The following is a 13,696-nucleotide window of genomic DNA, read 5'->3' as shown; positions in this document are numbered from 1 at the left end:
TTACGTATTTTGAGAATGTGGATTGAGGTGTGTGTGAGTATTAGCATATTTTGAGTGTGGTTTGGGAGAACTTTGAGGGGTTGGTTGGGGTTTTGAGTGGGGTTTCAGTTTATTTTGAGTGTTATAAGTTGTGGGGGGGGGTGTTAGTGGTTGTTTGGGTGTGTGGGGGTTATTTCAGTAAATATTAGGTGTTTCTAGTGAGTTTTGTGTTGGGAGGTATTTTAAGCTGTTCTGTTTTTTTTTTTTAGTGTGTTTTGGGATGTTATTAATTTTTAAGCGGGTTTGGGTATGTGTGGTTTGTCGTGGATGTGTGTAAGAGTGAATTGGGCCTATACAAGGATTTTTCAGTATGTTTTAAGGCCCTCAGCAGGCTAGCTCAGTGTCAGTGGGCCCATATATCAAGTGTCCTTCATCATTGATTATCCGCTTCGTTCCCAGGTGACGACAGGCAAAATGAGGTGGACGTGGCGGAGGCTGTGGGCGGTCAATTCACGGTGCAGATTACCAAACACCTTGCACCACGCTCAGTGCCCGCAGCTGTTCACTAAAGTCGGGCAAGCCTGTATCTCCGTGTTCTGCCCTGGATATAGGAGTAAAGTAAGTTGTGGTTCCCACGCCTGTCCCTTCTTGTATATATTCTGACCTGCTCTGTTTGATGAGGTGACGTGGGGCAAGGCTTACCCACCAGTTGCATAGCTCTATCGGGGCGAAGTGATGGACCCGAACATTGACTTATCCTTTCACGCCACCCTCGTGCAACATCTTGCCATATGCTTTTCTTATGAGTACTGACATGATTTTTGTAGTTTTCCTTATCGTATCGCTGAATATGTGTTCCTGAAATACGTGTATGTCTCTCGTTACCCCATCTTTTTTAAACTTTATCCTTAAGTTCTAATAAATCTGTTTCTGAGAGTGTAATTCTCCACCCTCAGACGTTTACGAGTGACGAACCTCTGCAACGCAAAGGCTTAACTCATCTCCTGAACTCGATTGTTTCATAAAAAAGTTGCAGATTTTCTTATATTGTATACAGTACAATACAAAATCATAACTTGACAGTACTGAAGGAAATGCCTTTCTTGTGGCAGGATGAGTTTGTGCAGCTGTGTGGCATTGAGGAGTGCCGGGAGAAGAATGTCGGGTGTGTGTGAGCCTCTTTACATCAACACTCGAGCGTCATACTACTGCTAGTGCCGGCCATGCAGGGTACAGACTCGTGTCAGAAAGTTCAAGTGTGAAGGTGAGGCCTCCCTGAACCATATGCCATATGCATTTGTCATGAGTAGTGATACAAGTGATATAATTTTTGAAATTTCCTCAACGTATTGTTGAATATGTGTTCCTTGAATGCGAGTAAATCTATCATTAAGTGATAATAAATCTGTGTTTCTGAGAGTGTAATTCTCCACCCTCAGACATTGACGAGTGCGTGGAGTCGCCCAGATCCTCTCCCTATGGACCATCCCCTCAGCAGTGTTCGATCCGCCCAGCAGCAACGGTCATGAGAAGGTGGTCATTGAAGTGTCAAGTCCCCAAGCTGGCATGGTGGTGGGTGTTGTGCTGGTCTCCCTTGGGGTTCTTTGCCTAGCTGTTGGGGTAAGTCAAATAGTTTTCACTTCTTTATACTGTGGGGTCTTGCTCTGGATGTGTTGTGGCTGTGCTGTGGCAAAGATAGCGTAATTAAGCAGTGGGTGAGATTCTACCAAACTTTAAACAATTCTAAATTGTTCTTGACACACTGAGAATATTCCATTACTGTAAAGTTAGCCGACTCATACTTTATACTTTTTTTCATCTCACCAGCAACATTTTCAGTGTACAGATGTTTGTCGGGTTCCTGAAGATGCGTCGACGTGTTATCATCCACGCAAGCTTCCCCAACCCAGCCAGTGTGGCAGTGTACCACAAGACAACAGACATCGAGGAGGACGGGAGGAGGGAGCGAGCGGCTGCATGCACTATTGAATGGGACGGCATTACATTATTCCCACAGTTGTATGACTACACTGAAGCAAGCCCAGAATCAAGTGTTGAGTGACCATGATGTGAGTATTGTGATTTGCACATTACACATTTATTTCCACGTGTCTCATTTTAAAAGGTTTTGTACTTTCTTGTTATTTATTTTTTTTTCAGGACTTATTAATGTTGACGCCATTTCAATGTTGTTCCATCTCTTGTTCCAGGAATCGGTACTACTAACGTCAAAGAAGTGAGGGAAGCGTTTGGAGTGAGCATGCAAGACGTACAACAGACACCAGACTGCTACTGCCGGTGTAGCCAAAGGAACAAGAGGAGGCGGAGGAGGAAGAGGAACAAGATGGATATTCTTGGAGACGTACCAATGAGGTTCTGAAGGTCGGCCACAAATCTTCATTACTGGTGTAGTAGTGTATTTCATTGACCGTTTGTAGACTGGGTGGATAAATTTGTAGATTTTGTAGACAGTTGTAGATGTGAAGTGGGTAAGGTTTTTTGCAATGCCTTATCTACACCAGCAGAAAACCATGATATGTAGAAGTTGTGATAGAAGCATTGTGATAGGAATATACCGTGTACATATGCATAGAGAATTTAAAAGAGGAGAGTGTAGACCAAGAGAGGAAAGTAACCTCTTTTAGACATTTCGGTGAAAGTTTTGCTGTAGCGTTAGACATATCAAAGGCTTTTGATAGAGTCTGGCATAAAGCTTTGATTTCCAAACTGCCCTCCTACGGCTTCTATACTTTCCTTTGCAACTTTATCTTAAGTTTCCTTTCTGTCTGTTCTATTGCTGTTGTGGTAGACGGCCAATGTTCTTCTCCTAAATCTATTAATAATGAAGTTCCTCAGGGTTCTGTTTTGTCACCCTCTCTCTTTCTATTATTCATTAATTAACCAAACTTGTTGTCTTATCTACTCCTACGCTTGTGATACCACCCTACATGTTTCCACGTCCTTTCAAAGATGACCAACCCGTCAGGATGTTAACAAATCACTCAGGGACGCCACATAACGCCTGACTTCCGATCTTTCTAAGATTTCCAATTGGGGAAGAAAAAATCTAGTAGTTTTCAATGCCTCAAAAACTCAATTCCTCCATCTATCAACTCGACACAACCTTTCAGACAGGTATCCCCCTCTTTTTCAGTGACACTCAACTGTCTCCCTCTTCCACAATGAATATCCCTGCTCTGTCCTTTACTCGTAATCTTAACTGGAAACTTCACATCTCATCTCTTGCTAAAACAGCTTCTTTGAAGTTACGCGTTCTGAGGCATCTCCGCCAGTTTTTCTTGCCCTCCAATTTCTTACTCTGTATAAGGGCCTTATCTGCACGTGTATGGAGAACTCTTCGCATGTTTGGGGGCGTTTCAGTCACACATTTTTTACTAGATAGGGTGGAATTAAAAAGCTTTTCGTCTCATCAACTCGCCTCCTCTGACTAACTGTCTTCAGCCTCTTTTTCACCTCCGAAATGTTGCATCTCTTTCTCTTTTATCGCTATTTTCATGCTAACTGTTCTACAGATCTTGCTAACTGCATGCCTCCCCTCGTCCTGCGGCCTCGCTGTACAATGCTTTCTTCTTCTTCTCATCCCTATTCTGTCCAACTTACCAATGCAAGAGTTAACCAGTACTCTCAATCATTCATCCTTTTCATTGGTAAAATCTGGAACTCCTTCCCTGCATCTGTATTTCCGAATTCCTACGACTTGTCTCCTTTGAAGAGAGAGATATCGAGGCATTTGCTCCCTAGTTTTGGCTGACGCTTTTCCACTTTTTAGAAAGCCAGCACTCAAGTGGGCCTTGTTTTTTTTAATCTTTTCTTTGTTTCTTGCCCTTGGCTGGCGCTCTTCCTACATGAAAAAACCCTCTTGGGACACGAGTCCTCTGCTCATCACTTCTCATTCCTGTCACCTATCATGATCGTTTATGCCTTAAGGAGCAAATGACCAACGTGTTCACTCCATGCTGGAATTCACCATGCATGGAGAAACACTTAGTGAATGAAGATAACGTTCCTTTTTAGGAGACGCCATCTTCTTAGTGAGGGAATGTAGCGAGCATACTGGCTAGTCACACATCAACAGCTGTGCGTTGCGGTGTGTCTTGCTGCCAAGCCATGACAGTAAATTAGTACCAAGTAGTAGTTGTTAAGGGTAGTAGTAGTGATTGTCACTCACACTATTGCAAAGTGTGATGTAGACGTGGCTGTGTCTGTAGTGATCACAACAACCTGTTCCTTCTTGTGTCTCGAAGAAAGATCACAAAAGTGTCTCGTTTTCTGTTGTGAAGCACAAAGGTATTGTTACGTGTTTCCCAAGATGATGTTTTGTGAGTCTTTCAATGCAATAGTTAATCTAAGTGTCTGGCCAATGTCTTGTAACGTGGTGCAGTTTTTGTTACTTGTATTTATTTTTCATATCTATTGATATGACGATATGTTGTGAATGATACTCCTGTATATTTCTAATGGCAACACAATATCTCTTGATATAATAAAATGCATAATGTATCGACCTGTTTTGCTATCAGTTGAAAGAGATGCAAATCATTATCTGGTTTGCAAGTGAAGTGAAATTAGTGAACAATTTGTTGCATGGCGCTACTGCGTCTGAGGTGATATGATGCCACAATATAGTTGCATGGAAATACTAGTAGTAATGTGTAAACTGACACACTGCCGTTCAGGATGACGAAGGTGAGTAGGTGTGGGTGTTGGCGGTGCTGGTGGAGATATCTACATGCTTCTTCCTCTCACCCCTATTCTGTCCAACTCTCTAATATAAGAGTTAACCAGTACCCTCAATTATTCATACCTTTCTCTAGTAAACTCTGGAATGCCCTGCCTGCTTTTGTATTTCCATCATCCTACCAGTTGACTTCTTTTAAGAAGGAAGCGGTGACGTAGTGGATAAGGTGTGAGCGTGAGATCCGGCAGATGTCCATGCGTAGCTTCGAATTCTCCCATTTTATCGCCTTGAAACTTCATCATTTGTCGAGTGCTTTAAAGTTACCTACATGTCACCATGATACCCAAGTGGTTATGCAAAATATGCACTTAGGTGGTGATATGGGCCCTAATATGGGTACCACTATAAATAAGATTGCCTGCGCCACTAACAGAGCTTAACAGAGCTTCCCACATATACACTTCAAGTATGCTTACCAGCGCTATAGGACATACCATGAACAAAAAAAAAAAAAAAAAAAAAAAGAAGACATTTTTCCCTGACTTTTAGATAACTTTTATTGTCTATAACGGAACTCGCAATCCAGTGGGTGTTTTTTTTTCTTTGCCCTTGGCCAGCTTCTATTTTTGAATAAAAAAATTCGTACAATCCCCATTGTTCTTTATTACTCTCAAGAATCTCTCTTTATCAGCAAAAAGATTTATGTAGCTACTGAGGTTCTCCTGTTTATTGTTATTATATGTTTGAAACCTTATTGGTTCTAGCACTGACCCCTTTGGTATGCCACTAGTTGCTGTGCTTCAACTTGATGGGGTGTCTCTTATCAGTGTCCACATTTCCCTTTCTGTTAAGTAGTTCCTCATCTAGCCTAAGATACTTCCCTGCATGTACTCCTCCTATATGTTCCACTTTCCATAGGAGTTTTTCATGTGGTACTCTGTCAAAAACCTTTTTAGTATCTAAATACACTGTGTCCACCCGTCTATCTTTCCCTCGTACCTCATCTGTTACCCGTGTGTGTGTGTGTGTGTGTGTGTGTGTGTGTGTGTGTGTGTGTGTGTGTGTGTGTGTGTGTGTGTGTGTGTTATTATCCACAACTCAAAAGGGAATGCTAGATAAAATCAGAATTATGTACAACTTTTGCTCATCTCATGGCATGATAATCAACAATAGCATGACAAAATTTATGTTTGTTGATGGATGTAGCTAAGGTAAAGAACCTACTGTATTGTATGTGAAAATAATATGATTAATTATTATGATCATCACATCTATTTAGGGAAAAAAGAAGATTCGATGCGCTGCGGTTACTTCAACATTGCTATACTGATGCAAATCTTGGTTAACCGTTGACACAAAACCTATAGAAAAACAATACAAGTTGTGTATAAAACAACATTTAGGCGTCAGAAAGACCACTAATAATGACGAGTGCCTGTTAGAACTAGGTTTACCCTTACTAAGTACGTTGGAGAAATCAAGACAGAGAAAGTTCTTTGAAAAATGTGGAATGAAAGAAATACGATGAACGACAATCCGCTGATGTATTCGATCAGAACTGCACTCGGATACAATGATGCTGTCTCCTAATACATCACAGAATTGGCTCTCGGTGACAGTGAAGATATTGGCATCTCCAAAAAGAAAGTTAAATTACGTACAATGAACTCAGTATCAAATAGGCTAGTCTTTTATAAAATAGTCATCCTAGAATTAATAGGGCTTGACATCTATACAAAACACATCGGTGTCAATGAAATCCAATGAGTATCATAGACAAAATACGTCCAGTGCACACTCGCTCGCAATAGAATGAGGACGCTGGAACAGGCGACGAAGGGGACGCCTGTCCCTGGAAGAAAGATTATGTCTATGCAGACTAATGCAAAGAGAGACATATGTCATTGAAAACTGTCCTATTTCCTCTCAAGTAAGACCATTTGGTAGTGCAACAACAGTAAATGATTTCATGATTAACAGATCTAACCATGAAACTGTTCGCGATTTTACATAAAATTCTGTCTTTGTATTAATGTAGAGACAAGTTCTTGTCTTTATTTTCTTTGCTTCATTGATGCATGCTTCCTTATTATCTGTTTTTAATGTTTTTTTTTTAAGGGATTCATTGAAGAACCTTTGTGTTTGTTTGTTTTCTCTTTAAATAAAAGTTTTGAGGAATTAACGTTTTCTTTTGTTTTTACATATGCGTTTACTTTGCTTGCTTTTTAGCTTTACTGTTTTATTTGTTTAAAATTTAAGTGTTCTTTTGAACTGCACACAACTGGTTGCTTTTCTTTTTAACTCTTTATTGATTTGTAATTGTAAATTCTGACCAATTGTGTCAAATTATTTCCATAAATGTATGATTCTTTGTGGTCAATAAATGATCTATATGTCTATCTATCTATCTATCTATCTATCTATCTATCTATCTATTTATCTATCTATCTATGTTTAACAACATATTATTTCTTTCAGTAACTTCCTCAAAAGTTATCATTTGCCACAAGGTGTATCATTGAGTCCTTTTCATCAGCCATATACGTAAAGTACGTGTATACGTTGAACTGTCTATGAAATTTATTCGTGAAATGAGATTCAACGAAAAAAAAAAAGACAAGTAAAAATACTCAGCGATAACATTTTTTTTTTTTTTTTTTTTTTTTTTTTACATTACAAGGGCACTGGCCAAGGGCAAACACAGTGTTGGAAAAAAAAAAATCCCGCTGGTTGCCAGGCCCTGTTAAAAGAAAAGTAGAAAGAGAAAAAACAGAAAAATCTAAAAGGAGGGTCCAGTTAACGTAAGAGGTGTCTTGACACTCCTCTTTTGAAAGAGTTTAAGTCATAGGCAGGTGGAAATACAGACACAGGTAGAGAGTTCCAGAGTTTACCAGTGTAGGGAATGAAGGAGTGAAGATACTGGTTAACTCTTGCATTAGGAAGATGGACAGAATAGGGATGAGAAGAAGTAGAGAGTCTTGTGCAGCGAGGCCGCAGGAGGGGGAAGGCATGCAGTTAGCAAGTTCAGAAGAGCAGACAGCATGAAAACAGCGGTAGAAGACAGATAAAGATGCAACATTGCGGCGGTGACTTAAAGAATCAAGACAGTCAGTTAGAGGAGAAGAGTTGATAAGACGAAAAGCTTTAGATTCCACCTTGTTTAGTAAAGCTGTGTGTGGATCCCCCAGACATGAGAGCCATACTCCATACACGGGCGGATAAGGCCCTTGTACAGAGCAAGCAGCTGGGAGGGAGAGAAAATGGACGAAGACGCCATAGGACACCTAACTTCTTGGAAGCTGATTTAGCAAGAGTAGAGATGTGAAATTTCCAGTTTAGATTTTAGTGAAGGATAGACCGAGTGTGTTTAATGTAGAGGAGAGGGAAGTTGAGTGTTATTGAAGAAGAGAGGATAGTTGTCTGGAAGGTTATGTCGAGTAGATAGTTGTAGAAATTGAGTTTTTGAGGCATTGAACAAAACCAGGTTTTCTCTGCCCCAATCAGAAACAAGTGAAAGATCAGAAGTTAGGCGTCCTATAGCATCTCGCCTTGAGTCATTTAATTGTTGTTGGGTTGGGCGTCTGTTGAACGCTGTTGAATAATGCAGGGTGGTATCATCAGCATAGGAGTGGATAGGGCATTGAGTCAGATTTAGGAGATCATTGATGAATAATAGAAAGAGAGTGGGTGATAGGACAGAACCCTGTGGAACACCACTGTTGATAGTTTTAGGGAAGAACAGTGACCGTCTACTACAGCAGCAATAGAACGATCGGAAAGGAAACTGGAGATGAAGGTACAGAGAGAAGGATAGAATCCGTAGGAGGGTAGTTTAGAAATTAAAGATTTGTGCCAGACTCTATCGAAGGCTTTCGATATGTCAAGGCCGACAGCAAAGGTTTCACCGAAGTCCCTAAAAGAGGATGACCAAGATTCAGTTAGGAAAGTAAGAAGATCACCAGTAGATCTGCCTTTACGGAAACCATACTGGCAATCAGAGAGAAGGTTGTGAGCTGATAGATGCCTCATTATCTTCCTATTAAGGATAGACTCAAAGGCTTTAGAAAGGCAGGAAATCAAAGCTATAGGGCGGTAGTTAGAAGGATTGGAGTGGTCACCTTTTTTAGGGACAGGTTGAATGTGAGCAAACTTCCAGCAAGAAGGATAAATAGAAGTAGAGAGACACAGATGAAAGAGTTTGACCAGGCTGTGAGCGAGTTCGGAAGCACAGTTTTTGAGAACAACAGGAGGGACTCCATCCGGACCGTAAGCCTTCCGAGAATCAAGGCCAGAGAGGGCCAGGAAAACGTCTTTATAAAGAATTTTAATTTTAGGGATGAAGTAGTCAGAGGGTGGAGGAGTAGGAGGAATATGCCCAGAATCATCCAAAGTTGAGTTGGTAGCAAAGGTTTGAGCGAAGAGTTCAGCTTTAGAAAAAGAAGAGACAGCTGTAGAGCCATCTGGATGAAGTAAAGGAGGGAAAGACGAAGAAGTAAAGTTGTTAGAGATATTATTGGCTAGATGCCAGAAATCTCGAGAGGAGTTAGAATTGGAAAGACTTTGACATTTTCTATTGATGAAAGAGTTTTTAGTAAGTTGGAGAATAGATTTGGCATGATTACGGGCAGAAATATATAGGGCATGAGTTTCAGCAGTTGGATGGCTACATATATAATATTCAGTGATACACTATTTATCTATGAATAGATATATATTCTCATCCTCAAAAATGGTTAAAATAAGTTTTTGAGTGCGCATATGCTAGTATGTAATTATCCTAAGTTTCTGAGTTCACTAGGTTTTTTCAGTTTGAACTTTTAGTCCCAATAACGCAAGCATGTTAAATTCAAATAAAACATTATGATATAAATATCTTTTTCAAGGAAGGTATATATGATACAATACCACTTCGACAGACAGCTAAGATTAAAAATATTATTTTCATTATTGTTGTTATTATTACTATCATGTTTTATTTATTCATTATTTTTCTTAAGGGTTGGATTGACAATGGACGTTATCTCTAGCGTCACGCCATCACTCCTTGGTCTTTGGTGTATGATGTGTGAGCACGTGTAGTTACGTACTACAGTGATTAGACGAACATCTGTGGGTGAGTCATCGTTTATCAAGAGTTCGATGATATTAGCGCCTTAACCTATTTGGTGTCTAAAGATGTACCTATATTTCTATATATAGCAGGAGTTTGTTATCGGTCACGGTAGGTCAGCGGTAGATGCGTGGTCTGTTCGTAAAGTGGCATATCGTGCTGGATGATTGGAATATCTCTCTTCGCAGAGTGTAAATGGAGTTAGCGTACCTTTTCTGTATAATCTTTTGTACTTTGGAATGTGTAAGCGTGTATTGGGTGAATTAGGGTTGTCTTAGAGTGGCACTAATTGAGTAATCAAGCTTGTGTTTGGAAAGAAAGACAGACTGGTATGAGTTATCTGCTTCTCATAGGACGCTTCCTCAGGCAGATAAGAACACCATGATTAATGGTACATTTATAGTAGATATATGAAAGTCAAGTATGTGAAAGCAAGTGGATGAATATAATTTTGTACTATACATTGTTTCCCGCTTTACACAGTTCTCTTTGCCTTCAGTCATAGGTGGAAGGAAAGTTACACTATATATCTGCAGCTTAATAGAAACTACATATCGCAGCAGCAACGATCATTGAGCGCCTGCTATATGGAATTGTAATGATTTTTTATGCTATATTCGTTATTGTAAATTCAGAGTTAAACAATCATATTAGTAAGTTATGTTGGTAGTAGTACATGTAGGCTATTTGAAATCTGTTGATTATGTAAAATTTTGGTACTTAGGGTTAATGTTTGAAGTAATACACTGTTATCTGTTATAAAAGAAAACTCTCAATAACATAACATTAAAAAGATCCTGCCCTCAAATAAATTTAGTTTCTAGTGACGCTGCTATCTAGCACTCCCAGACTGGCGCGCTCCGAGAGAGATTCAAGAGCCGAGTCCGACAGTCGATCCTCTGTTATCGTTGTGGCTACGTTTGCGTCACTCGTGATACTGACAGTAAGTGAATTTTGAATGCTGTCTCATTTCCATTCAAAGTTGACAGTGAAATAACTATGTGCAAGAAAAAAATAGATGAAGGTTTGTGAAAAATACTATGTACCATGTTCAGTCTTCTCGTGATGGAAACCAAATAAAACAAAACAGAAACGTATACCAAGGAAGCTGTGCACAAGTGTGTAATGTACCTGTCTTAGCGTGCACTGCGTGGAATATATAGATACTCAGACCAGTACAGAACCGATATGGAAAGTTATTTAGTTGTTAGAAAGGTACATTATGGTAGGTCTCTTTCTCTACAGTAGATAGTGCTGCTTATCAAACAGCCTGGTAAGGGCCATCAAATTTTTTTATGTTTGTTCTTTCTCGGTTTCACTGTTTGCAACCGTGTTCCTGTGCGATACGCGACGGTTCAGAGAGTATCTTATTTATTTATCAGTCTTGGGAACGTGTAATATTCCATATGATTTACTCTATCCTGCACTTGATCTGTCCATTTACACATTTTTTGAGCTTGAACTTGTGTTGGTTCACCTAATTTGCACAGTTGATGAAGGCTTTGGAACATTCTCTCTCTCTCTCTCTCTCTCTCTCTCTCTCTCTCTCTCTCTCTCTCTCTCTCTCTCTCTCTCTCTTCTTGACATAACAAAGAGCGAACAAGAACCAACCCGTGATGAAATCCAAGTGGAAGTGATTAATTCTTATGCAATATCTAGTTCATACGTTTTACCATGTTGTTGTTATTGTTATTTTTGTTGTTGTCATGATGGTAGTAGTTCAGCTATCTGTTCTTTTGAAAACACACACACACACACACACACACACACACACACACACACACACACACACACCTCGATTCACAATCGAGAGGGCCGGGTTCGAGTCCCGGTAAGCGGCTAGGCAAATGGGCAAGCCTCTTAATGTGTGGCCCCTGTTCACCCAGCAGTAATTAGATACGGGATGTAACTCGAGGGGTAATGGCCTCGCTTTCCCGGTGTGTGTTGTGTGTTGATGTGGTCAAAGTCCTACCCGAAGATCGGTCTGTGAGCTCTGAGCTCGCTCCGTAATGGGGAAGACTGGCTAGGTGACCAGCAGACGGCCGAGGTGAATTACACCTAAGGCAGATAAGTTTGTGGGAGTGTAGTGTTAACACCACATCAACACACCATACCATACCACATACACGGCACTACATCCACCACCACCATCACACCACTTACCACTACCATACCATACTATACCACACAATACTACAACATACCACATCATCGCACCATGGTATTCCGACCTCCCTAGTCTCGTCGATGGAGCCCTACCAAGCCTCTCCGTTCACCGGCCCTGTTCCGCCGCGGCTAATGTAACAATTTTCCATAATTAGCGTGATTTCGAGAGTTTTACAGGTGTTTCTGAATCATGTTATAGCTCGCTGTGTAGGAGTAAGTGGAAGAGGTAGAGGTGGACGGTAGAGGTGGAGTTGTATGAGGGGGAAGAAAGAGGAGAGAAGTGAAAAAAAAAAAAAATGTTACTTCGGCTCTACATCATCATTTTTATTTCTTTGTGTTAGTTGAGTTTGCATTGTTTTGTTATCTGATTTATTAATAGAAAAATATGACAATTTGATGTATATAATGAAAACTTACCTAGCTTTTATTTTTCTGCCAGATATGATAACATTTTCACCATTTTATAAGTTTTATTATTATTGTTTTTTTTATTAGTACACCCAGGGTTGTTTTGATATTTGACTTATGACTTGAAAAGATAAGAAATTTAAGTGGATAAGTGAAGAGCGGTGGTAGTAGTAGTAGTAGTGGTAGTAGTAGTAGTAGTAGTAGTAGTAGTAGTAGTAGTAGTAGTAGTAGTAGTAGTAGTAGTAATAGTAGTAGTAGTAGTATGAGGAGAAGGAGGAGGGGGAGGGGGAGGAAGAGGAGGAGGAGGAGAAAATGAGGAATGGAGGGGGAGAGAATGAGAAAGAAAATGAGGAGTGGAGGAGAAAGAAGGAAGGAGGAATGGATGAGCGCAGGGTCTCTCTCTCTCTCTCTCTCTCTCTCTCTCAACTGGTAGTGTTTTGAGTCTATAACGGGACAGCGCACCTTTAGCGTGTTGGCTTCATGTTTATGGCCATGCTAACTCATCCCATTTTACCCCCATGGAGCTGACGGAAGCGCTGAGTGATAGTAGCGCGATCAGCAGCATTACTCATACTGAAGGTGCTAGCTGGGGTTGCATTAATTGACGCTGCAAATGTGACAGATATGCAGTTGAGGATCTTACTACAAAGCCAGACTTCTAAATATAGTGTTTGTGTTGATAGTCATTTAGAGAGAGAGAGAGAGAGAGAGAGAGAGAGAGAGAGAGAGAGAGAGAGAGAGAGAGATGTGGAAGTTAAAAATAAAATCATTCTTTTCTCGTCATCCACGTCAACATTCCATCCTGTTGCGCCATAGCATACATAGTGGAACAGAATGAGAACAAAGACCACGCTGACGGGCAATATCGGTCATGTAGTCGTTGCTGCGTAAATGATAAAACATAGCTGCAGACATGTTTGAAGATTTTGTACGAGATTATCACACACATTCATGCCTTTGTAATCATGGCTGACGGCAGTGGCAGATTAGAGAAACTTTACTGTTTAGTGTTTCCCTGTCACCACAATGAACATAGGATTTTTTTTTTTCATTGTTCATAACAGTAAGCACACCTTAGCCACACACACACACACACACACACACACACACTCTCTCTCTCTCTCTCTCTCTCTCTCTCTCTCTCTCTCTCTCTCTCTGTGCAAGGGTTGATTTTTCGTTACTTATGACCTTATTTTGATCTTAGACGAAATCAACTTCCATCCCTATGCACGATTAAAAACGGATAATTATTGAATTGTTTACTTGTTTATTTATTTTTAGGAGAACATTGAATGTGTGAAGATTTTTTTCATACAAATAAATACGTGACTGGT

At 40.2% G+C, this 13,696-nt stretch overlaps 1 protein-coding gene and 1 long non-coding RNA gene across 4 annotated transcripts in view; both read left to right on the top strand.

Moving 5' to 3' along the window:
- The first annotated feature begins 292 nt into the window (after positions 1 to 292).
- On the top strand, positions 293 to 2,514 carry LOC123517641. The gene is made up of 5 exons (XR_006678519.1): positions 293 to 597; positions 1,092 to 1,243; positions 1,419 to 1,599; positions 1,819 to 2,048; positions 2,190 to 2,514. It is a non-coding gene; the product is annotated as an uncharacterized LOC123517641 (long non-coding RNA).
- Positions 2,515 to 10,648: 8,134 nt separating this feature from the next.
- LOC123517552 (proton-coupled amino acid transporter 4-like) overlaps positions 10,649 to 13,696 on the top strand; it is an 18,854-nt gene continuing 15,806 nt past the window's right edge. Inside the window, exon 1 of one of the 3 annotated variants that reach the window (XM_045277764.1) lies at positions 10,649 to 10,731. The gene's annotated coding sequence lies outside the window, so the exon portion shown is untranslated. The remainder of the gene's footprint in view (positions 10,732 to 13,696) is intronic. The other 2 variants (XM_045277760.1, XM_045277763.1) reach the window with 2 other exon arrangements.

The sequence above is a fragment of the Portunus trituberculatus genome, chromosome 42, assembly GCF_017591435.1.
Source record: "Portunus trituberculatus isolate SZX2019 chromosome 42, ASM1759143v1, whole genome shotgun sequence".
In the NCBI taxonomy this organism is placed as follows: domain Eukaryota; kingdom Metazoa; phylum Arthropoda; class Malacostraca; order Decapoda; family Portunidae; genus Portunus; species Portunus trituberculatus.
Note: the sequence above shows the minus strand (reverse complement) of the source record. Positions and strands in the feature narration are given on the sequence as shown.